The sequence below is a fragment of the Dama dama genome, chromosome 2 (genome assembly GCF_033118175.1).
Source record: "Dama dama isolate Ldn47 chromosome 2, ASM3311817v1, whole genome shotgun sequence".
NCBI lineage: Eukaryota > Metazoa > Chordata > Mammalia > Artiodactyla > Cervidae > Dama > Dama dama.
Window position 1 is genome coordinate 3,845,465 of NC_083682.1, and position 26,064 is coordinate 3,871,528.

The 26,064-nt window shown below is 54.0% G+C and overlaps 1 protein-coding gene across 1 annotated transcript in view; it reads right to left on the reverse strand.

The window, feature by feature from the left end:
• ANO1 (anoctamin 1) overlaps positions 1-14,168 on the reverse strand; it is a 168,849-nt gene extending 154,681 nt beyond the window's left edge. Inside the window, exon 1 of the mRNA XM_061161710.1 lies at positions 14,153-14,168. The gene's annotated coding sequence lies outside the window, so the exon portion shown is untranslated. The remainder of the gene's footprint in view (positions 1-14,152) is intronic.
• Between the last annotated feature and the right edge of the window lie 11,896 nt (positions 14,169-26,064).

The window sequence follows — 26,064 nt, forward strand, 5'->3', positions numbered from 1 at the left end:
AGCTGCCCCCTTTGCCACATTACTTTGCAATATTTCCCGTCAAGAGTCACAGTGTATTTCTGCAGCTTCTGGGCTGGCCTCGGGACTTGGTTTGGCCAATAGAAACAGGCAAAGTGACAAGCCTCACAGGGCCTTGAGAGCATTGCGCTCTGTCCTGGACCTGGCCACTGCCCTGTGAATAAGCCCAGGCCAGCCTGCTAGAGGACGAGACTCCCATCACCATCCCAGCCAACAGCCAGCTTGTCACCATGAACCGCGGCTAGCCCTGAGCAGCCAAGCTCAGCTGATCCACCGGCTGACTGGACGCAGGACTGTCCCCACTGGAGATCGGCCACACATCTGGCCCCAGTCAGCCCCCCGACCCACAGCCTGATGAGAGATAACGGGTGGCTGTTCGCAGCCACTGTTCTGGGAGGTTCACTGTGCAACAGTGGATAACCACACAGGGGCCGCTCTCTTTTGGCCTGTTGAACATGAACTGATGGCTACTGTTGTGCCCTGGAAATCATAGAATGAGCCTGTAACATGTGATTGGGCCCAATTTTTCGACATGCTGCCGAGTTGCCAAAAACTCAGCAAATGTGACCAGGCACTCTTTATCAGAATTGGCTGACTTTGTAAAATCAAAGGCTCATTTTTGTCTTAATGCTTCAAAAAATGATGCTACTGGGATTTCTCTGATGCTCCCGTGGCTAAGACTGCATGCTCCCAATGCAGAGGGCCTGGGTTTGATCCCTGCTCAGGGAAGTAGATCCCACATGCCATGACTAAAGATCCCACGTGCTGTGACTAAAAAATCCAGCAGAAGGCAGCTAAGACCCAGCGTGGCCAAATAAATTAATATTTGAAAACTGGTGCTGGAGTCGACTTGTGGGAGAGGACGGGTGTGGTCCCTGGGTCCCAGGCATGCGATGCTTAGAGGAGAATGAGTGTGATCTCCAGAGTGAGGACACGGTGGCCGACACCCAGAGGTCTTAGGCCCCGTAGACACGGCCAGCTGAGGCCACTTTCTGACTGGGGTTGGGGGCGGGGGTGGCTAGCGACAGTTGGTACCATCCCGCAGTTGGTCATAAAGTCTAAGCCTAAAGAAGCTCCCAGAATACCACTGTCCCTGGGGTTTTGCTGTGGTGGTTTTAAATTATGTCCTCAAATTTGGGGGTATTCCTCTGCTCAGAAGGGAGCCCAATCTCCCTCCCCTTAAGTATGGACCGAGCTTAGTGGCGCGCTTCGAATGAATAGAATAAGGTAGAAATGACAGCATGTAACTGCTGAGAGAAGGCCGTCAGAGGCATTTCTGACCCTTCCTCACTCTCTCTTGGCCTCCTGCCCCCGGTGAAGCCAGCCGCCATGCTGTGAGGACGCTCACACAGCCTGAGGAGAGGTCCGTGTGGCGAGGAGCTGAGGCTCCGCCAATAGCCCTGTGGGTGCGCCGTCTTGGAGGCTGATCTTGCGGCCCCAGGACAACCTTCAGACACCTGCAGCCCTGGATGACATCTTGACGGTAACCTCATGAGGGACTCCCACGCCAGAATCGCTCGGTTAAGCCATTTCTGAACTTCTGACCCCACCAAAAGAACCTGAGATAATAAGTGTGCGTTATTTCAAGCCACTAGGTTCTGAGGTTGTTTGTGACACAGCGATACTTCTTATGGTGGCTCTGAGTGGTGAGTTCATCCATGTCGACTTGTTCTCTCTCATGGACTCAAGGATGTGGCACAGTTTCCTCCGCTCTCAGATCCCACTAGCATAGACCTCTTAGTTTACTGGATACCCTACTTAAAACGTGTGCCAACTCTTTGCTTGATAAGGAGTGAGCTTGGGTTTCTGAGACTGGTGTTGTACCTGAGAAGCAGGTCTCTGACCAAGGCTCTTCTACGGACTTCTGCAGGAGAAGCCCCCAGAAGCTACCTGAAATCTGTCCTAACCGCCCTGCCGTTGGTCACTCACCCTTGTGTGGGGATTGGCGGCAAGCTGAACACAGGATGCCCCGTGTAGACAGAAGCCATGTCATGGATAATTCCACGGTGGGATTACGTGGTCAGCGAGAATGCTGAGGTGGCTTGAAGCAGGGGTGGGTTCTGGCACGGCCCTCTCCCGATGTCTTTTTTTTTTTTTTCCTTCTTTTCTCCCGATGTCTTAAAACCATCTCATGGGAGTGTCACACACGTGCCAGAGATAGGCACACATGATACCTTTTTGGTAACGAAGCTCCCCCATGTAGCCAGCACCCAGGAGCCCCCCTTCCTGACCCCCAAAGGGAAACCACTACCCTGATTCTTGTCTGCTCAGATGCATTTCGCTGTTGCATGTTCTATATAACTGGGGTCAGACGCTGTTCTGCTTGTTCTACAAAGAGGATCCCACAGCGTGTGTCCTTTTTGTGTCTGGCATCCTGTATTCATGGCGACCTTGGTGATTCCTCTTCGATGTTGGGAGCAGCTGTGAGCGGTTCACCCCAGGGCTGCAGAGGGCTCTGGGGTGGGAAGGGACCACGTGTGTGGTCTGGGTTGGTGGGCAGGCCCAGGTTGTGATCCGGCCCAGGGCTGGTGGGCATCCGGGGGCTTCCATCTGGGCGCCATCGTGCACACTGCTGCAAGGAATCTGCATGTGTGTCTCTAGACGACCAAGGCCAGGCGTCTCAAGGGGAGAGCAGCAAGTCTGCTTGGTTTAGTGACTCCCAACCCTCGAGTTTCCGGCATCAGCTCCCACCCCCGCGGGCAGCCTGTGAGAGTGCCGTGGCCCCATACTCTGGTCTGAGCTTGGCACCATCTGAGTTTTGCATTTGAGCCCCTCCGGTGGGTATAGGATGGTATCGAATTGTGGTTTCACTTTGCACATCCTGATGACTAATGAACTTGCGGGCTTTTTCATGTGCTTACTGGGCCCTTTCTTTGAAGACACTTGTCAATTACCCAACGTGATTTTGGGTTCTTGGGAAGCAAACCTCTCTCCTGAGAACACTTTGGTAAGCTTTCCCCCAGGAGCGGTGCTCGTTTCATTTTCTTTCTCCAAGTCCAGCCCAAACACACAAACGCGACTTCGAGCGGCTTGGGCCGATCCACTTTCTCCCCGGGGGCTCACTGTGCGTTGCTCTGACCCCACTGAATATCCCCGTCCAGCCGGTAATCTGGCTGGGCTACAGTTACAAAGGTTCAGTCACGGAGAGCCCGCCGGGAGTTCCCTGTTAAGTGCCTTCCCGAGACTCCGCTTTGGCAGAGGTACGCGTCTGGTTACACCCGGCCCCCGGGCCTTTTCAGAGCCCAACAATGGGGGCTACGCTATATGCAGGACACCTGGGGCTCCCCTGCCCTCTGTCCTTGAGGAAACCCTTTGCACTGTTATCAGACACCGCCCCCGCCTGGTGTCTCCAAGTGGACGTGGGAGTGCCTTTGCTCAGATTCTTTCTCAAAAGGATGGGGACTCGGGTCCACTTGATCCTCAGGGAGCCACACGGGTCCTGGACAACCGGCAGCAGAGAAGAACTGGGAACGCACGCATTTGGCAAAGGTTTACTGAGCACCTACTGTGTGCTGGCACTGCGGTGTGCTGAGGATTCAGGACACACAAGAGAGGCTCTCCTGGACCACCCGGCGTTTACATCCGTGGAGGAGGAGGGACAGATAGGCGCTGCTCAGTTGCTCAGTCATGTCTAACTCTTTGTGACCCCATGGACTGCAGCATGCCAGGCTTCCCTGCCCTTCACCATCTCCCGGAGTTTGGGCAGATAGTAAGTCAGTCCAATAAATCAGATCCAGTTACAGTTCTCAGACCCTGTTTGAGGGGGTAGAAAACAGGAAGTATTCTAGCCAACCAGCTGGCATTTTCTTGCTCCCCATCTTAGGATTTACTGGTGGCTCAGACAGTAAAGAACTTGTCTGCAATGCAGAAGACCTGGGTTCCATCCCTGGGTCGGGAAGATAGATCCCCTGGAGAAGGGCATGGCAACTCACTCCAGTATTCTTGCCTGGAGAATCCTATGGACAGAGGAGCCTGGCGGGCTATATAGTCCATGGGGTTGCAAAGAGTTGGACACAACTGAGCAACTAAACAACACTGGTAGTTTCTTAAATAGTTAAACACACTTTTATCTTATGACCCCTGTATTTCAGTTGGAGGCATTTATTGGAGAAATGAAAACATGACCATCATAAAAAGCACTGTTCCTTGAAGCTCCATTCGTAGAGGCTTCAAACTGGAAACAACCAATCTTTCTAGGAGGATGGACACGTAGCTTTTGGTCCATCCACACGATAGGCTGGACCCAGCAGCGGAACCGCTACTGCCCTGCACAAAACATCATGCTGAGCGCCAGAAGCTGGATGTGGGGGAGTTCTCACCCTGTGCTTTCATTTATAAGAAGTTTAGAACAGACAGAATTCATCCAAGGTGGGGGTGGGATGGGAGGTTGATGGGGGACAAGTGTGAGGTCACTGTCTGGGAGCCATAGGAATATTTCATGTTTTTTTTTTTTTTTTTTTAATTTCACTACATTGAGTCTTAGTCCTGGTGGCAGGCAGGCTTAGTTGTCCTGCGGCAAGTGGAAGCGCAGTTCCCCCCCAGAAATTGAACCCGCGTCACCTGCATTGGAAGGCAAACTCTTAACCACTGGACCACCCAGGGAAGCCCCTGAATATTTCATATCTTAAAGGGTATGGGTTACACAGGTGTAGGAAGCTCTGTTAAGACCAATGGCACTTGAGATCTGGGCATCTTACTCTATGTAGTTGTTGTTGACATTTAGTTGCTAAGTCGTGTCTGACTCTGTGTGACCCCATGGGCTGTAGCCCATCAGGGCCCTCTGTCCATGGGATTCTCCAGGCAAGAATACTGGAGTGGGCTGCCATTTCCTCCTCCAGGGGATCTTCCAGACTCAGGGATCCAACCTGTGTCTCTTGCAGCTCCTGCATTGCAGGCAGATTCTCTACCGCTGAGCTGCCAGGGAACAGTTATAATCTTTTATTTGAGGGATGGAAGGACAGAGGAGAGTGTTTTTTCCAAAAGGCAGGATTAAGGGTAGAATGTGAAGCAGTCCAGGTGAGGCTCTGGGGGCCATCCCCACTCTCCTGGTGGGTTCGGCAAACTCATCAAGATTCAACTGCGATGGCTCTTCGCCTTCTCCACAGCCGACAGAACAGTGATAAGAGCAAACGTTCAAACACTGCAGGCCCTTGCACCCACCACCCGCCTCCCACGGAGCCTGAGTCCAGGGAGGGGAACCCGCTGTTCTTTGTTCAGGTCTCATGCCCTTGTGCATCACCCACCCCCCAGGACCCCAGCCCTAGAGGAGCCAAGCGCATTCTCCAGAGTCGCTGCTCCGTAGAGGTGGAACTTCACCTGGCACCAGCCAAAGACACGGTGTCCCTTCTAAAGCAGCCGGAGACACAGGTGATGCCAGGCCTTCCTTAAAGGCTGGTCCCCAGTGCAGCCTCCCGAAGGGACGTTCAAGGCTAATTACATGTTGACGCTAACCTCCTCCTTAGGTTTGGGAAGAGGGGAGAAAGCTCTGGACTTGGAGTAAGCTAACAACAGCTCTGGTCCCATCTCTGTCACCAAACTGCTGTGTGACTTCAGGAATATCACGCAGCTTCTCTGAGTCCCTATTTCCTGACTTTCTCATTCCAGGGTCTCTGGAGGGGATCCAGGGCATTCGTTAACCTCTGTAAGGGCAGAAGAACACCTGTTCCAATGACTATTTATTAAAATCAAAGACATAATTACTTAAAGATTTCCCCTTCGAAATGGAAGTTGGAGAGCCTCTGTGTGTGAATGAGGGGGTCAGCTGAGGTCAAGATTCAATTTATGGCTCAGCTGGACACTTCTAACAACTCTTGGCACTTTGGCCGAGCGAGAGGTTTAAATTGTTTGTATTCTTAGTCACATATTGTTTAATTTATAACCACAACCAACTGTCAGTGGTGTAAGGCATGCTGACGTTAAAATATGAATTAAGAAAGAGTCCACATATGATAAGATGTAGTAAGTTCAGTTCAAGATGGTTTCATAAGTTGACGGCTATGATCTAAAATCTATAGCCCAGGGGATTTCACTGGTGATCCAGTGGCTAAGATTCTGTGCTCCCAATGCAGGAGGCCTGGGTTTGATTCCCCAGTCAGGGAACTAGACCCACATGTGGCAACTAAAGATCCTACGTCCTGCAATGAAGAGTGAAGATCTCATGTGCCAAAACCAAGACCTGGTGCACCCAAATAAAGAAATATTTTAAAAAATAAATAAAATCTACAGCATCACCAACTCAACGGACATGAGTTTGAGTAAACTCCGAGAGATGGTGAAGGACAAGGAAGCCTGGGGTGCTGCAGTCTGTGGTGTCACAAAGAGCCAGACACAACTTAATGACTGAAGAGAAAGAAAGTGAAGTCGCTCAGTTGCAACCCTATGGACTGTAGCCTACCAGGCTCCTCCATCCATGGGATTTTCCAGGCAAGAATACTGGAGTGGGTTGCCATTTCCTTCTCCAGGGGATCTTCCCAACCCAGGGATTGAATCTGGGTCTCCCACATTGCAGGGAGACTCTTTACCATCTGAACCACCAGGGAAGTGACTGAACAACAATAATATAAAGAGATTGGGTATGTTACACAAAACACATTATGTGGAGCTATCTCTGTATCATATGCCTAACTATACGCATCTATCTATCCATCAACTAGCTACCTATCAATTAAGGGGAAACCTTCCCAGGGCTTCCGTGGTGGCTCAGTGGTGAAGAATCCACCTGCCAATGCAGGAGATGCAGGTTCGCTCCCTGGTCCAGGAAGATCCCACATGCCTTGCAGCAATTAAGCCCATGCACCATGACTATTTAGCCTGTGCTCCAGAGCCTGGGAGCCGCAACGACTGAAGCTCACATGCCCGAGAGCCCAAGCTCTGCAACAAGAGGAGCCACTGCAAAGAGAAACCCGGGCCTCACAACTAGAGAAAAGCTCATGCAGCATGAAAGACCCAGCATGGCCAAAATTAAATTAATTAATAAAATTGTTAGAGGGAACTCTCCCCCTATGCTATACCCACAGTGGAGTATTCTTTGCTTAAAATCACTCCTTTTTGACATAGCACACAAACGAAATACACCTGACTCCCAGGAGGTCATCTGAGACCCTGAACACCATGCAAAGGGGTCCTGAGTTGGCCCGGGCACCTGCTCCCTCCCAGGCTCCTCCAAGTTCTGGTCTTAGGGGTTTAAGGACAAACAGGGGGTGTGTAAATCCAAACTGGCAAAAACCAGCTCAGGCTTGGCCTTCTGGAACTCTGCAGAATGCAGGGGGAGCCATGCTGATAGAACACCCCTAGCAGCGGGTACAGAGCGACTGGGTAAGTGGCTAGGTGAGAGGTGCTGAGATGCCGCTGGCCATTGGGGCCAAGGAAGGCCTCCAGAAGAGGGTGATGGAGCTTGGAGGGAGAAATGGCCAAGAGCCCAGAGAACAGGAAAGAGGGGATGAAGGACCAGAAGAAGGTCAGTGAGGCTGAACAGGGAGGGCAGGGGCTGGGGCTGAGACGCAAGCTTGGGGGCAGGTGAGTGCCACCTGTGGGCCAGGTGAGGGCTGGTGGGGTCCAGCACAGTGGGGAGGAGGGGGCCAGCCTGGAGGCAACGGTGGAATTGAGAAGGGGGTGGCCCAGACACGGGGAGCCGGGGAGGTTGTGAGGGGCGCACGGGAAGGTGGGGGGGCCGAGCGGAAGCGTGACAGCACCATGCAGAGCCGCGTGACAGCATGCGTCCCTGCGGGTGGGCGCGATCCGAGCCCCCGGACTGAGGACAGGGCTGCGGACAGGAAGGCATGCTCTGCGGGCCCCATCCCAGCCCGGAGCCCGAGGTTCTCAGCAGCAGAGTTAGCAGTGGGAATCCGCGGACAGACCGGGGCTTTCACCCTCTCCTTCCCTGGAACCCCCAGTCCCCAGCCGTTCTCTGACCAGGAAACAATGCAATAAAAAAATGCCCAATTATGCCTTATTCTAATAGCTCACATCAGTAGCTCCATTTCCATCCCAAACAGTGCGTTCAGACTTCCCCAACGAAGTGCCATGTAAATGCATTAAAAAGTCATTATACGCCCGAGGCCGTACGTGGGCAGCAATCATTCCCGCCGAGTGTGAAAAGCAAAGGATTAAATCTTGGGTGTCAAGGGGAACATTTGCCCTCCACGCCCAGAGGCAAACAGGGGGGGTAGCCGGAGGGAGGAGCTTTCAGCTGCCCAGTGGACGTGGCACCTGGGGGGTTCCGCTGTGCGTGTGGCAACCCCAAGCCCAGCCAGGCTGCATCGAGGTGCAAGACCCCGAGGCAGGCGAGGGGACCCCTGGGCTGCAAATGAGCAGCCTGGATTACCAGGCAAGACATCTACTGTACACGCAGGCCTTCCGAAGGCTGAATGCATGAAACTAGTAATTTGTCTACCCAGGGGCCACGTGACCATGGTCAAATGGATTTCTGAAGGTCGGAAAGCTTTTGATACTTCATTACGCAGCGTGAAAACCCTGACACGTGTGCCCGGCACTGGAGGCAGAGGGCCCTGCCGGCTGCTGGGGGCGCCCACGCCAGGCAAAGCCAGGCAAAGCCAGGCTCGGGAGAGGAGGAGCTGATGAGAGACACCTGGCTCCCTGCGGGGGCTCCAGCAGCAGCAAGGCCCCCATCCCCCCACTCCGAGGACCGCCTCCCGGACAGAGGGCTGGGGAGGCGGCCGCTGAGTTGGGGAGGACACCACGTCTGGAGCTGGGGACCCAGATTGGATCCTTGTCCAGCGGCCCCAGTGCTGACCCGAGCGTCAGGATCCCCCCACCTCCAGCCACCCTGACTGATCTCCAGGGCAGCCGTGGCTGTGTGAGCTTGGGCATGTTACTTGGTGTCTCTGTGCCTTGGTTTCCTCATCTGTCAAACGAGGTTCGTGATATTACTAATGCGTTACCAACTCATCAAGTGAATATTAAAGGAAGTGATGCATATAAAGGGCTCAAAACAGTGCCTAAAACAGGATGAGTGGACAGGAACTGTCAGTTATCCTCCATTCCCTCTGCCAAGCCCTGTGCTGGGGCTATAGAATGGACCCATCTAGTGAGGCAGACAGGACCCAGGCAGTTAAGACCTGACCCGTCATGTGTCTGAGGGAAGGGACAGCTCAGGTGAGGCAGGTGGTGGGACAGTTGGGTGGATGGGTACAGGGCTTACTTAGCCGGAATCAGGACCCTTCCACAATGGACATCACAACGCAAATCAACACAGGCCGTAAACTCCATGACAGCAGGCCCGTTGCTACCCTCTATCTCCAGCTCCCAGCACTGTAAATAGCCCCCAAATGGAGCGTCATCTGCCTCTAAGTTGAATTATGCATCAAACTGCAGATACCAGTCAGGTTCCTCCATCGGTCACAAGACAGCACAGAAGAGACACTCACTGCATGTCCAAGTGTGTCAGAGGACATGATCCAGAGAGGGAAAAGGCCAGGTATAGGAGGAGTGAAAATATCTGCATGTCTTATCATTGGCAAGATATAATACCCAGAATATATAAAGAGCTCCTACAATTCAACAACAAGAAGACAAACAACCCCTAAAAACTGGGCAAAGAAATCGAACAGATAAACAAAGGCTATATGGTCTTCCCTGGTGGCTCAGATGGTAAAGAATCTGCCTGCAAAGCAGGAGACCTGGGTTCAGCCCCTGGGTCAGGAAGATCCCCTGGAGGAGGGAATGGCAACCCACTCCAGTATTCTTGCCTGGAGAATCCCATGGACAGAGGAGCCTGGTGGGCTACCGTCCACGGGGTCACAAAGAGTCGGACACGACTGAGTGACTAAGCATGCATTGAGGATGGAAAGAGAGGAACCCTCTTACACTGCTGGAAGGAATGTAAAACGGTGCCACGGCTGTGGTTTTTTCAAAAAGTTAAGGATATGATCCAGCTATTCTGCTTCAGAGTACATATTCAAAATAACTGAAAACTGGATTCAAATAAGGCTTCCCAGGTGGTGCTAGTGGTGAAGAACCCACCTGCCAATGCAGCAGACTTAATAAACATGGGTTTGATCCCTGGGCCTGGAAGATTCCTTGGAGGAGGGCATGGCAACCCACTCCAGTATTTTTGCCTGGAGGATCCCATGGACAGAGGAGCCTGCCAGGCTACAGTCCATGGGGTCGCAAAGAGTCAGACACAACTGAAGCAACTTAGCATACACACACAGACTCAGACACTTGAATGCGAATTTTCATTGCAGCTTTAATCACGATAGCCGAAAGGGGGAAATAACTCAAGTGTCCATTGAATGAATGGATAAGAAATATGTGGTCTCACATTCAATGGCATGTTATTCAGTCATAGAAGGGAATGAAATTCTGATACCTTGAACCTTGAAAGCATGTAAAATGAAATATGCCAGACACAAAAGAACAGATACTGTGTGATTTCGCTCTTCTGAAGTACCTGGAATAGTCAAATTCGTAGAGACAGAAAGTAGGGTGCCTGGCAGTGGGGGAGGAAAATGGAGAGTTATTGCCCGATAAGCACACAGGTTCTGTCTGGGGATGATAAGAAGAGTTTTAGAAACAGATAGTGGTGATGGAAACGACATTCAGAAGGGACTTGAATGCCACTGATTTCTATGCTTAAAAATGATGAAAACGTTATGTCTATTTAACGTCAACTAAAAAAAACAAAAAGGTGAACCCCTCACCTATCCTAACCCACACCTGTTTCTCCTGCTCAGTCCAAAAATCTTGCAGCAGCTCTTTAAATTTTCTCTTACTCCCAGACCCTCCATGGGATGCGTGGCCAATTCTGGTCAGCTATACTCTCAAAACACACCCGCAGACTGCCCTCCGCTTGTCACCAGCGTCTCACGCCTGGATTACTGCAAGAGCCTCCGGACCAGCTTCTGCCCTCCCCACCTCAGCCTTCCCCTCTTTCCCCTTCAAAGCGGCCAGAGGGATCCTGCCCAAACCTAGATTCACTCCAGACCCTTCCAGAGGCTCCTGTCTCACCCAGCCCTGTGGCCAGGGGCCCATGACAATCTGGACTGCCCCTCGCACTCCCTCTGGACTCCGTGAGCCCACCTGGCGTGTTTTGGGCACTCCAGGGACGAGGCTTTGCACTGGCTGTTCCCTCTGCCCAGATTGCCTTTCCTCTGCCTCGCTGAGGTGTGCAGTCCCACGCTGCCTCCCGATGAGGGCTTCTCTGGCCACCCTTTCGAGTATATGTGCTGCCCAAGCGAGCACATGGCCACCCTTTTGAAAATCAGCCCCTATTCTGTTTGACTTTTCTTCATGGACTCATCACCAGCCAACATATGAGATATCGAATCTTCTACGTGGTCAAGAAAGCTTTACGAAGGCCAGGACTGCATCTGCTTTGTCCCCTGCTGTGTCCCAAGCCCAGAGGGTGCAGTGTCAGACACCCCGCAGGCCTTGCATAGCTGTTTGCTGAACAGGCAACTGAAAGTTTCAGAGGGCCAGCCCTCCAATCCCCTCTGAGTGGGGAGCAGAGTGTGGTGACTAGGCACGGCCAGGCTGCCTGGGGTTCAGAGCTTGCATCTGCTGCTTCTCAGCTCTGTGACCTTCAAAAATTTCTCCATGCCTCGGTTTTCTCATCCACTAACAGGGAGACAACAGGGTCCACCTTATAGGGAGGGTGAGGCTCACTGTGATGACGCCCGGCCCACAGCGAACTGCTCAACCAACAGCCACCTCTAGTCACCAGCCCTCCCTCCCTCTCTCCACGCTCAGGGTGCCATTAGTGGAGAGAGGCACATGGGCTGGTTTTCAAGAGGAGGGGACATCCCGGCAGGGTTTTGAGGGATGAGTAGGAGTGAGTTGGGCAGACATGTCCTGGGGGAGGGGTGCCTGTGTCCACCTCAGCCTAACTCCACCTGCCCTTGTGGGAGGTGCAGACCATGGGCTTATGAATAAATAGCGTATTAATAAACAATGAGGGAGCTTATAGAGAAGGCAGAGAAGGAGGTAGCATCTGTAATGATTGTTGCAGGGAAGCAAGACCGAGCCGGTCCTGGGGTAAGTCTCAGGACGCTGGGCAGGACGTCACACCTGGGGCTGTGGACTGATGCGTGTAGTGATGAGGCGGGGAGGGGCAGTACTCAGGCACACAACGGAGCAGGAATAGAAAAAAGGCTGTAGACTCAAACCCTCCAGGTTGACAGCTAAGGCACAGAGAGGTTGGGTAGGTTGAGCAAGGTTACCGAGCCACACGCAGCAAAGCTGGGATTCAGAACCGGGTTCTCCACGGCTGCACCCCGCCGTGAGGACGTGTGTGGTCAGGGCCTCAGTGCCTGGCATGGAGACAAAGGAGGGGACTAAGGCCTCTCTCCATCCTCCACCTCTGCGGCTTTATTACTTCCTATGACCTGCACATGCCAATGCGGCCTCTGGGCCTTAACTTGACTGAGACAGCTAGAGAGGAAGGGTGATGCTATCAGAGTTCGCCCATGTTCTTGCATTGCTGGCTATGGCAGAACCGGGTGCCCGGTGGCAAACCCAGGAATGGAGGTTGGAGCACTGGTCCTAGGGTCTTAGATCTGTCACTGCTGAAACCCAGAGCAGGAGAAGAGGGGCAAGACCCCTGCCCATCACACAGAGCGGAGACGCAGGCCAAGGGAGCAGCAAGCCTGCTTTAGGGGTGGAGTCTGTCTGAATCAGACCCTCCTGAAAGCCCCCGGATCCTCACATCATAGATGTGGCCCGCCCCCCAATTTAAAGGCTCTCAAAACCAAAGAGCAAGCCCCCCAGCTAGCACACTCCTGCGTGCAGGAATTACAGCTCCAGCGGCATCACTGGGTGATTCTGCCTGGTGTGGGGAAAGGGAGGACCAGAAATCTCACGGGAGCTGGACCCAGGCATCATCCTGGGCTCCAGTCTGGGTAGCCCTGTGAACTAACCATGTAGCCTCAGTTTCTCTGTCTCCACAATAGGGATGATTCTGCTCCCAGCTTACAGGGCTGGCTGAGGGTTAAATAAGTGAAGTGCTTAATTCAGTGCCCAGCAGGAGGCAAGAGCTGGCTTAGATGCTCACAGATGCTGAGTCTGGGACTCACGCATGCATCACGTCCACAGGGAGCTGGAGGTGGCCCCTTGTGCCAGCACAGCCAGGCCCTCCGTGCTGACTTTCTCAAGCCTCCCCGTTTCTGGGTCTGGCCTCCCCGCTCTGGCGGGCAGTGCCTACTCTCTTCCTTCTGGAAAGACTTTGATGGGTATGGTGTCATTTCTAGAAAGAAGTCCAGCTGGGGCTGCTTAAGAAGCAGACACCAGGATAAGTTTCTCCATGGGCATCCCCCACCCCCAGAAGAGCTGAAGGTTGGGGGAAGGAGTAGGGGGGGGGAACCAAGGAACAAGGAGGAGGGCTTCCTCCTCAGAGGCTCCTGGTTGCAGGTGGCTTTTGACCACCAGGCACAACATACCAACCAGGGCGCTCCCGGATGGAACTCGGCTGTGTAATCGAAGCCAAGAGCCTGCTGTAGACCCTCGTCATTGTCCCTCTCTGAGGTTTACTTAATAACCTCTGAACTGGGAGGGGACAAAATCATCCAGGAAACAAGGCTTGGGTCATTTATTTTAGAATTATTGGTACAAAAATAGCCAGGGTCGTGATTTATGTGCGGGGAGGGGCCGAGGAAGTCAGGGACTCCCCCTCCCAACTGCCGTCCAAGTCTCACTTGTCTCCCCCTCCAAGTTTCACTGCAGTTTCCATTATGACTTCAAGTCATAGTAGTTACTTTATATCGCAAATAAATCTCCGGAACAGTACGGAAATATTATGTGTATTAATAGCGCCTGTAAAAACATCCGAAAACCTTCCATCCGCCTAGGGCTTGGACGATTCTGTCCCGGGAATGGGAAACCGCACGGCCGGCCGATGCCGGCCCGGGGGCCGCGGCCGCCCCCAGCCCCGCCCAGCTCGCGGTCTGTCTGTCCGCTGTCAGTTTGCCTGTGAGTGCCCTCAGTGACCCGAGGCCGACAAAGTCCACCCACCCACCCAAAAGCTCGCGGGGGACGTCCCCGCCACCGGAGACAGGGGTCTCTGTCTCCTGCGCCCTGCGCGCCCCTCAGTCCCTGGGAAGCCGCTGTCCCCGAAAGACCCCGACGCCGCTGCCGCCACACCCGGGTCCCTCGCGCCCCCGCGCTGCCCCTGGATACTCACCAGCTGCGGGGGCTTCCTTGGGGGTCACTGCCTCGAGGCCGATGTCGCCCTCCAGCATGGCGCGGCTCACTGCCCGGCTCCGGCGCGCCCCGGACCACGGGATCCAGGAGAGGAGGGGCGACCGAAGGTGCCCCCCAGAGGTCTGAAGCGGCTCTGAGCGCCGGGGTCCGAGGGTCCGAGCCCAACTCGGGAGGGGACGGCCCCCCTCCGCCTCCCCAGACGCAGGACACGAAGCCGCGCGCGCCGGAGCCAAACTTGGCCGCTCTCGCGCACTGCCGAGGCGCTCCTCCCCCTCGGCTTTCTGGGCAGGGGGTCCCGGCCCGCTCCCGGCCCCGCACCCTCCCGCGGGGCTACCTGCGGACACCGCCCTCGCCCCGCCCAGTGTGCAGAGCGACTGCCCCCGCGGCCACCGGACTCCGGGGGAGCGCGCGGGAAGCTGGAGACCGGTAGCCACGGCGGCGATCCGCCGCGGGTCCCACCCGCCCCGGCCCCCCGCTCTGCGGGGCGCGTCTCCACCCGCTGTCTGACCCGCTTATCAGTCGGGGTGAACAGTGGAGCCCTGAGCCGCTGTGCTCCGCGGGCCCCCAGCCAGGGCCCCAGGGAAGGGGGTGCTGACTGCAGTGGGGTGGGGGCGGAGAGGAGGCAACGACCCAGTCCGGAGAGACTCGCACAGCGTGGGGCGTCAGCGGAGATTGCACTGCCCCCTCCCCCAGACAGCGGGACCCCAAGTCATCATTCTCAACTTGTGGAGGGAGGGAGGTAGCAAGCCCAGGGATGCGAAGGCGACCAGGAGGTTACAGGGCAAGTGCCCGGCTTGAATCCTCGCCTGTGCAGAACTTGGGAATCTGAATAAGGTGAGAACTGTCCCCAGATAGGAGGAAACTCCTGTTATTTGAGGATTCTAGCTGGTGAGGCTAAGAGGACTCAGCCAGGGGTGCCTGCAGCGGCTTCCCCCACATCCTGCAGGCTGCCTCAGGGCTGGGAGCCCGAGGTACCACTCTCTAGCCCTGTTCCTGTTTAGAAGGTGAGGTCTGGACACGCCAGCATCCTCCTGGGCAGCGGCGATGTGGGCACCGGGAGCATGCAAAGCGCCTCAGGCAAGGCGCCTCCTGTGTCTTTGCAGACCTCACACCCCTGACATCTCTGGATAAATACCATCAATTCTGAGGCAGAACTGCCTTAAACAAAACGTTCGCTTAAGCTGCTCCCTGATTGCTGCAGGGCCGTGATGGGACAGGGGCAGACTGCTTCACCTTTTGAAAGGCCACCTCCCACTTTCTGCACCCCGAGGAGGAGCCAGGCTGGTGCTGGGAGCCCACTCACCCAGGTTGGGGACCCCTGGCTCCCCTGCTAAGTAAGCACTCCGTGAGCCATGCCCCCTGCCCCTGGCTTTGGCTGGCTCTGGGAGGAGACTGGATCTGGCCCCTCTGTGGGGACAGACCACATCCACTAGAAAGCCCCCTTGAGGACAGATGACCAGTCCTCCCTGTCAGCCCCCCCACCCCGCCAGGCCTGCCGGGATTGGTGCCCATGTGTACCGATCGGTGGAAACGCTCTGGTAGCAGCAAAACCACAAAGTGCTTCCTGCCGGAAGGTTCTCCCCTGCCCCCACCCCAGGTGCTGGGTACAGAGGGGGACTCAGGCCTCCTTCCTCTCAGGGGGTCAGGGAGAGAGGTGACCTGGGATTGTCCTTGGGATTTCTCTTGTTTTGGTCTGGACTGAAAAACTGGGCTTTGGGGCACCTGGAGGGGCGCCGTGGAGGGTCGCTCTGTGCAGAGGCTACCCAGAGGCTGTGTACCGCAGATGTGTACCCCAGATGTGTACCCAGGAGGGCAGGGGAAGCTGGATGGAGAAAAGGCACTGCAGGGGCCCTTGCTGGGGCCACGTGAATTTCCCAGAGCCCTTCCAGCTGACCCAAACCACTCTTGTGTGGGAGTCCAGATACGAACTCATTTTTCTTGGAAAGGTCTGATAGCCAACGTGATACATAGCAATAGCTCCGTTGTGTAAATACACAGAGAAAATTTTAGAATTCTAACCCCTGGAATGATGAACTATAAACCAAAAAAACGCTCAGGAGGAAAAAAATGTAAATAGGTCCTGGGGCTATTTTTAACCATCATTGTTTACCTTTTGAGGGCAGAGAAGAGCTATTGTCTAGTTAGCCAGGTTTAAAATGCACATTATTTAACGTATTATTATTAGCCGAAATATGTTAAACAGCCATTAATAGATGTTGATTCATTCTGATGGAAGCCATTTTTCTTCTTTTCATTTCTTGGCTCCAATTAGGCCGCATTCTGATGAAACCCTTCAGCTGTGTCCAACATATGCAAAAGAGCCCGTCAGAGATCCAAACCCTTTTAAAAAAGATATTTCATCCTATCAAGTTTTAAAAGATATTTCAGTAAATACCCAAACCGGCTCGTTTTTACAAAGATTGGTTTCGGCTGCTATTTTGGTAAATGTTGCCAGGCTGGGCTCCCCTGTGGCCTGGACAGGGAGCGAGTGCCCTAGAAGAAGGGGTACCCGGGGTCCCAACTCCTTTTCCTTCCGGGGAGCCCCACCGCCCACCCCCTGCGCAGTCAGGAAGACGTTGATGTCAAAAGCAGAGTGGGGCAAGTGGCCTGTCCCGGGGAGGGGGTACGCCTGCTGTCACAGCCGTCATTACGGAATACAGTAATCACGCGGCACAATGCTTGTAATTATGGAAAATGGTTTCCCTTTTCGGCAAAGCGGGGAAGGGAGGGAGGGAGAGAAGGCAGTTTGCAGCGAGGGCCAGCACTCAGGCCCTGGGCTGGTTTTAAATAGGCTTTGCAGGGTGAGGCCAGGGCCCCGCTGGGACAGGCTCAGCCCTCCCCAGGCCTTATCAGACTCCATTCAAGGTCTCCACTGCCCCCCAGATTCTGCTTGGGGGCGGCTCAGAGGCCAGAGCTTCCCGGACGCGCGGTGTCATGGGGCCTACGGCCACCCCCCACCGCAGATCCCTGTGTGTGTCCCCTGCCGTCACCCAGGCCCCTCCGAGAGACCGGGAGGTGCCCAGCCTGTCACATACGCTTTCACTGTCACTCATCCCTGGAACACGTCCGGGGTCACAGGGCGCCGGAATGCTCGCTTCTGAGAGTCTCGAGAAGCCTGTTTTTATTCCAGTCCGATTCTCTGAGCATCCCTCGCTCAGGGCTGGCAGGAGGTGAGGGTGCAAGGGGTGTCCCCCACCCCCCGAGCACCGGGTACAGTCTAAGGAGATAAGCAAGGTGGCAGAGGCGTTAAGCCCCGGGCCTCACAGGGAAGGAGAGGGACCTACCCAGCTGTGGACCAGTTGCTTCTTGGCCCCTCGGTGGCTGTATCGGTGGAAAGGGCCTTGGCAGGAGCTGCCTCTCGAGGGTTTGGGGAAGCTGGAGAGAGGCACTTCCAGCCCAGAACCTGGCGTGTCCCAAGCGCTGGATTAGAGGGTGTTGTTTGTGTCCTCAGATGAGTGGGCAGGGCCACTTCGCCAGCGCTTTAAGGCAGGGGAGGCAGCTCCTAGAGGGCATCTCCGAGCTTCAGTGGCCCCTGAAGTGGGAGCCAACTGGGGTGGGTGGGTTTCTGGGGGTTGAGGGTGGCTTTAGGGGAGAGGCCGGGGAAAGGAACAGAAGTGAGGGAACAGGGTGGCCTGGCAGGTGACAGGGTTGGGGGAGGGAGGAATCTGAAGGCAGGGCCTGGCGGACTGGGCTCAGGCAGCTGCCCTGAATTGAACAAGCAAGTCCTTTTTTGGGGAAAAAAAAAGTAGTATGGGGTGCATTTCACATAGAATAAGATCAGCCATTTCAAAGTCCAGTTCAGTGGCGTTTGGTACTTTCCTGGTATCGTAAAACCATCACCCCATCGCCACAGTGTAGTTTGAGAACATGTCCATCACTCTGAGTACAACCCAGGACCCTGGAGGGGTCACTGCCCCCTCCCAGCCCCCGGTAACCGTCAATTTGCTTTTTCTCTCTTGCGGATTGATCTATGACACTTCATATCAGCGGACTTATACCACATATGGTCTTTTGTGTCCCACCCCTTTCACAGTGGTTTACTTTTCTCATAACTTTCTTTTTTTTTCAAAATCCACGATGTTTTTGAGGCTCATCCACGTTATAGCACATTTCAGAATGTCACTTCTTTTTGTGATTGAATGATAGTCTGTGGTCTGGTCAGGTCACATTTGTTTATCTATTCATCCACTGATGGTCCTTTCGGCTGTTTCCAAGGAGCCTTTTGAAAGGACTTGAGTGGGGGAGATTCCCTGGTGGTTGAGCAGTTTATAATTTGCCTTCTGGTGCAGGGGACATAGGTTTGACCCCTGGCTGGGGGGCTAAGATCCCACATTCTCCGGGGTGACCAAGCCTAAGCCCCACAACTGCTGAGAAGCCCCTTTGCCACAATGAGTGCTGCAACAAAGACTCTAAGACCTGACGCAACAAAAACAAATAAATTAATAAAAAGAAAAGGAAATGCAGTGTCTCACTAAAGTGCCTGCAAGGACTGAGGGGGTCCCAAGATGGCCCAAGGCCCTGGGCGAGGCTGAGCAGAGTTCAGTGGCTAAGAGGAGGAGGGAGCAGGGGGAGGGGGAGGAGGAGGGGAGGGGTGGGGGAGGGGAGCGGAAGGAGGAGGAGGACTAGAGAGACGTGGTGAGCTGGGAAAAACCAGCCTAGCCTTCTGGGCAGCTGGGGGCTGGAGGCAGCTGCTTGCTGCTGATACCAGGGGCTCCTGACTGTGGCACGCAGTCGCTGGAGTGAGCCTGGCCCCCGCACAGATGCAGAGGACCTATGGCTGAAGCGGGTCTGTGTCCGAGGCCTTAACCTGTGCAGGGGCCTGTCGAGAGGCAGCCACCTGCCTGGTGCTTCCCCTTGGGGGTCTGTTTATTTAACAAGCACTTATATAGCACTTACTGTGTGCCAGGCCCTGTTCCAAGCACTTCATAATTATTAGCTCTATGCAGTCCATTCTATTATCATCCCCACTTTACAGTTCAGGAAACTGAGGCTCAGAGAGGAACAGTCCCTTGCCTGAGGTCACACAACGGTAAGAGCTGGAACTCAAACCCTTCCTTCTTAGAGACTTATCAAATGTATTTTTGAAGAACTCGATACTGTGATTGGAAATGGAAAATCAGAATCACCAGCCATGAACAGAAGGTGTCAGTTTAATAAAGGACAATAAAAGTACAACCATGTTCAGGTCGACCTGGGGTCTCTGCCCCGGGGACCCTGAGCCTGACATGGTACCAATCCTCGGGAAACCACTTGGTAAAGAGAGCGTGGAGCTCCAGGCACAGACTGAGATTTCCTACCTGACACATCCCAAATACCTGCAAGGTGAGTGAAAACCATGCTGCGTTCTCCCCATATTCCTCCCTCCATCACCCAAGACTGGTTCCCTTGGCACCCAGGCAGGTCTGTAGAGCACTTGTGGCCCAGGGGCTGCCTCTGGGGAAATATCAGAAATAACACTGATGGCTTCCGAGCATTACACAGGCTTTGTGAGCCCATGCTGTGGTCCTCATCTTTCCCCTCAGATGCAGGAGAGTAGCCTTGGCCTCAGAGATTTCAGACAACAAGTCGCTAGAGTTAAATATTTGCTCATAGTCAAAGCTATAGTCTTTTCAGTGGTCCTGTATCAGTGTGAGAGCTGGACCATGAAGATGGCTGAGCACCAAAGAATTGATGCTTTTGAACTGTGGTGCTGGAGAAGACTCTTGAGAGTCCCTTTGACTGCAAGGGGATCCAACCAGTCCATCCTAAAGGAGATCAGTCCTGGGTGTTCACTGGGAGCACTGATGCTGAAGTTGACGCACCAATCCTTTGGCCACCTGATGTGAAGAGCCAACTCATTGGAAAGGACCCTGATGCTGGGAAAGATTGAAGGCAGGAGGAGAAGGGGACGGCAGAGGATGAGATGATTTTGGATGGCATCACCGACTCAATGGACATAAGTTTGAGCAAACTTCGGGAGATGGTGACGGTCAGGGAAGCCTGGCGTGCTGCAGTCCATGGGGTCGCAAAGAGTCAGACACAACTTAGCGAATGAACAACAACAGTTATCTTTACCCATGTGAGCTCAACCACATGAGGTCTGAGTTATGCTTCCCACTCACGGCTAAGGAAGCTGACTCCCAGACGGGACCAAGGCTTGCCCAAGTCCACGTAGCTAGTAAGTGGGAGAACTGGGAGTCATATCCGGGTCCAATGGGTTCCAGAAATTTCTAGTCAACTCCAGAATTCTTTCCAGTCCACTGTGCCAAACTCCCATTTGTTTCTCTGGAATTTGGAATTTGCATGGATGGACCCGCCACACTCCTCACAACACATTATTATGGGTCGAGAAGGCCATGGAGACAAAAGAAAGAACCCATAATCAGCCCTTTTTATTTCCTACATCCAGAGTTCATGCTGGGGCCTCCTTGGCCTCTCCTCAACCTTAGTCTGTTTGTTTGTTTGCAGAATGAAGTTGGTGAAGGGCCGGAGGGAAGACACTCAGCTAGTGATCTTCCAGGTATGACTAACATCTTGTGGCCTGTTTACCCTTAAAGGCTGCCCATATTGTTTGAGTTTGGGGAATTAAATGGACTCTAATTAATGGTGCAAATATTTACGCTTGATGCCCCATCAAAGAAAACAGCCTTTTTTTGTTTTTTTTCTCAGAGTAAAGAGTATCGATGCCAAGGCTCTTGGCTATAAACCAGAGATTGGGGCGGGGGGAGGGCGGGGTGAGGGCGGGGTGGGTAATGGTAGGGAGATGACAGGATCCAGATGGTTTCAGAGTTATCTGAGGATGGTAGATGTATCTGTAATTCAACACACCTGGTGCTTTCTCACCCCGCAAGGCCCAAGGACTATCCAGTGAGTCCTCAGTAAGGTGAAGGAGGATATGGCATCCCACTCCACAATTCTTGCCTGGAGACTCCCGTGGACAGAGGAGCCTGGTGGGCTATGGTCCTTGGGGTCGCAAAGAGTCTCATACGACTGAGTGACTAGCATGCACGCACGCACACACACACACACACACACACCCCAGTTGAGACAACAAGCTTTTACTCAAGAGCCCAGGGTAAAACGGTCTCCAGAGAAGGATCACTTCCCATAGAGTTTAGTTTAAAAATAAAACAATCAAAAAGGCATCTGTCATTTCCCAGGGGATCTGTTTCTTAGGGCTCAGCTGTTTTCAGGTACTTGGCCTGCGGAAGCATAAACTCCACCATCTGATCATCGGTACTTGTGGGCGAGTTGGCACGTCCAATGACTGGAGGACTGGCCCCCCCAGAACCACAGGGCAGCCCCGGTGTGGCTCGGGTCTTCTGCACAAGGGGACAGATGTGTCCCAAAGGCCAGCCCCTTCTTCAGAGTTGTCTGGGAGATGATGATTCCCAGACAAAGAAAATGTCAGCAGCACTGCCCCCGAGGACACTGGCCACCTCCTCCCAGAGCAGGGCTCCTTGAGGCCCCTGGGGGGCATTTTCTTCCCCCTCTTTCAGCCACATATGCAAACGACAGCCACTCAGAGAGAGGACTGTTCACAGACCCTCAAGATAACGCTTTCCCAGACTTGGGAGGGAATCTGAGAAGGAAAAGTGAAACTCTGACCCCAGCTATCTCCAAAGGGCTCAGGGCCTTGACGACACTCCGCCCACGATGGCCTGGCGACGGCTCACAGGCCCGGTCATCCGGGGGCCAGGCCAACAGGGAGCGGCCTCTCTTGTCCTTGAAAAGCAGACTAAGTCGTGTCCCCAGGCCGCCCTCATGCTCCCCGTTACGAAACATTTGATTTAAAAATCAACCAAGGTCAGCCTTTGAGACTTGGGGCTGTGCTTGCTGGAAGGAGGGCGTCAGATGGAGGCCTGGCCTGCTGGTTGGGCCCGCCGTGCAGGCTGCTGGGCTAGGCCGCGTCCCACTTTTTAAAAATTTGTTTGGCCGTGCCAGGTCCCAGATGCAGCACTCGGAATCCTTGCTTGTGGCTATAGCATGCGGGATCTTTAGTTGTGGCACATGGGATCTAACTTCCCTGACCAAGGATCAAACCCAGCACCCTACCCCACACTGGGAGCATGGAGTCCCCATGTCTCCCTTTGAAAAGGCAGCCCTGCCACCCACCCCGCCCCCACTGCAGCCATCAGCGAGCTCCGGCCCACAGCACAGGTAGCCTTGCTGGTGAGGGGCAGGCCTGGCCCTCAGCGCCCTGCATGGTGAGCGGGGTGCTGGGGGCAGGGTGAGCCCTCCGGCGGCCACAGTACATGGTCTGGAACAACATCCCACTGTTGGCAGCACGTGGACCAGTTCTGTGGCCTTTGATCACGGCGGCTGGAGCATGTGGGAATGGAAGGACATCGTTTAGCCGTTTCCATGCACATGGACAGGACCCTCAACTCATCACCTGTGCCAGGGCTGGTGAGACAGGTCAGGAAGAAGTACCCAGAGCTGTGTTCTGGCCCCTTGTTTTAATTTCAGTCTAAAGAATGTAGGACCATTTTGGGCGAATGTGGTGGCTGTGTTTTCACTCTGGACAACAAGTCCTCTTGAGGTCAGAGACGTGTGGTGTGGATGAGTCCAGCGGGCATAGGTCCCAGCCGCACACCCTCTGGAGCCTCCTCAGACTCTGCCTGGGTATCGGTTCTGTGGTTTGGGGTAACAGGGGCACCAATGTGCCCATCTTCGAGGGTGGGGACAAGGATAATGGAATCCATGCAGGAAGCACCCAGCTCAGCACCTTCTAAGCCCTTGATATGAAATTGCTGTGATATGTATTAATACCATTTAGGGCCTGGTAGCAAACAGCTGGCTCCTTCCAGTGAGACATGGGGCTTTGCTTAAACAACAGGATTCACTCTCTCCAGTCCTGGAGGCTAGAATCTGAGGCCCAGGTGTGGGCAGGGTTGATCCTCCTGCGGCCTCTCTCCTGGGCGTGCAGACAGTCGTCTCCTCCCCGTGTCCTCCCAGCGTCGTCCCTCTGTGTATGTCCGTGTCCTGACCTTCTCTTCTCATAAGGACTCCAGTCCTGTGGGATTAGGGCCCACCCTTGTGACCTCATTTTACTTTATTTATTTCTTTGAAGGCCCCGTCTCCAAATACAGCTGCATTCAGAGGGGCTGGGCCTTAGTGTATCCGTTTATGAATTTGGAGGCGGGCGAACACAGATGAGCCCAAAACAAGTTTAATGAAAGAACAGTTTGCAGAGGCGTGGCCAGGTTAGAGGGAACCATGAGGGCTGGAGAGGCACGTAGGTGCTGGCCAGATGCAGGTTCCCAGAGATGAGAGAAGGGGAGGGGCCGGCCTCGGGGGTCGGGCTGGAGGAACGGGCTGCCTCTGGGCGCTGTGGCCTCAGCAGTGGGGCCCAGCCTGGCGGGAGCAGCGGGGAGAACAGACATCAGTGTTCCTCTCCTGTCCTCTGGTCCCCGTGGCCTGCCGCATCCAGAATCCAGAGGGGGCCAGGGGCCAGTGGGAACACAGTCTATGGCCCTTGCCGTCCTCTCTGGGCACAGAGCGGAGCCCGGCAGTGAGGGAGGCAGAGGCTCCTACGAGCGCTTTGACCCCAACCACGTGGACAACTTAACAAACCAAACAAAGCAGAATGAACCAAAACAAACAAACCGGCCAGCGGCTCCGTCCCTGCCAGCCAGTGGGTTTGGAGTGAGCGATCTAAAATGCAAGTCACCCCACCTGATAGACAACTCCAGCTTCGCACTGGCCTGGGGAAGTGATTTTGGTTCTGGGACCCTTCAGGCTGCTTGGGACAGTTGGTCCTGGAGAATGGGGGCTGGGGGGGGGGGGTGTTGTCCAGAGGCAGCACCCTAAAGCTGCCAAGTTCTTGATAAATTCCATAAAGGTGCTTTTGCAACCGCTGAGGACCGAAGGATCCCCAAGCACCCATGAGCCTCTGTGACAAAGGGGCCCAAATTGCCGCTGAACGGGGGTCCTGGGTCACCCATGGGTCTGCTCAATTTCCCCACCCCTTCACTCAGGGGCTTCTTTGACACAGAAAGACACCAGCCCCTCACTCCTGGCTTTTCAGGCAGTTAGAGCTTGTGGTCACAGTGGACCCCCTGGGAGGCTGTCCTGGGGGACTCCTCCGGGAGGATGCGGTGGTTTTGGTCATTTGGGGGAGGGGCTGCCCAGCACCCAGCCTCCCTTCCTGTTGGGAGATCTTCTGGGTGTGGTGTTGATGGATAAAAAGCCACCCCTATGGAAGCGGACGGGAAGTCCTCCGGGCCTGTCTCCCTGGCAACTGGGCCATGCTCAGGTGACCCGGGCTCAGCCAATCAGACGTGCCCGTGTGCGGTCTGGCCTCTGGACCAGAGAGGCAGGGTTAGGATTCTCTGGGAAGGCTGCGGCGCTGCTGTCTGGGGGCTGTGGCAGCCGTGTGCAGGGGCAGAGTGTCCTGGTGGCAGGGCCGGGGGCTGGAGCAAGACACTGGCCTTTCCCACGCGTGGCCTCCTAGGCGGCCCTCACTCTGTCTCCACAGGGCCTTGCATCATGCTTTGTCCCAGATGGAGAACCAGACTCTGCCTCTGTTGCTTGCAGCTGGGAATCCTGACCCACGGAGAGTGGAGCTTGCACTCATGCCCAGAAGCAGCTCATCCTGAGGTCCCCCAGAAGGCATTTAGAGCTCTGCCACCCACAGGCGGTCCCACATTCCTCAATCCAGGCACCGGGGCCAAGAGCACAGGGCCAGGGGAGGGGGGTTCCCGTGTGCTGAGAGACTGCTGACACCACCTTCCTGCCTTTTGCAGGCACAGTGATCTTGGGCAAAAGCCTTCCTCCTTATCTGTGAAATGGGGGTCCGTCAGCATCATCGTGGGGAAGAAGTGAGCCAGAGCCCGGAAAGCCGTGTCTTGCTCACAGCCGCCATTCAGTAAGCGCTGAAGGTTATTTTTAATGATCGTACTTCCAGAGCCTTATTTTCCCTGTGCTTCATTTTCCTTTGCAGACTTTCAAATTACCTTATTTCTGAGATATTTTGAAGATCTTGGTAAGCTACCTTAAAAGTCCTTTTGGAACAAGATGGAATCTTAAAAGCTCACGCTCAGGTAGACCATGTGCTCTGACCAAGCACGAGAAGAATCTATGCACGCCGAGAAGAGCCCCGCCCCACCACTGCTAGAGTGCAGGATGAAAAGCATTTTCATCTTCAAGATGCTCATCATCACTAATTATTAGAGACGTGTGAATCAATACTATAATGAGGTACCACCTCACACCGGTCAGAACAGCCATCATCAAAAAGTCTACGAATAACAAATCCTGGAGAGGGTGTGGAGAGAAGGGAACCGTTCTACAGTCTTGGTGGAAATGTATGTTGGTGCAGCCACCATGGAAAACAGTATGGCCATTCCTCAAAAAAGCTAAAAACTAAAGTTGCTGTTTGAGTCAGCCATCCCACTCTTGGGCATATATCCAGACAGAACTCTAACTGAAAAAGATACATGCACTCCTGTGTTCATAGCATCACTCTTCACACTTGCCGAGACATGGAAGCAATGTAAATGTCCATCGAGAGATGAATGGATAAAGAAGACGTGGTACATATATACATGATGGAATGCTACTGAGCCATAAAAAAGAACAAAATAATGTCGTTTTGCGGCAACACGGGTGGGCCTAGAGATTGTCATACTACGTGAACTAAGTCAAAGAGAAAGACAAATACCATATGATACCACTTACACTTACAGAATCTAAAATACAACACAGATGAACATATCTGTGAAACAGAAATGGACTCACAGACACAGAGGACAGACTTGGGATTGTCAAGTGTGAAGAGGGTGGGATGGACTGGGAGTCTGGGATTAGCAGAGGCGAACCATTATAGAGGATGGATAAGCAACAAGGTCCTTCTGTATAGCACAGGGAACTATATTTAATATTCTGTGATAAGCCATAATGGAAAAGAAT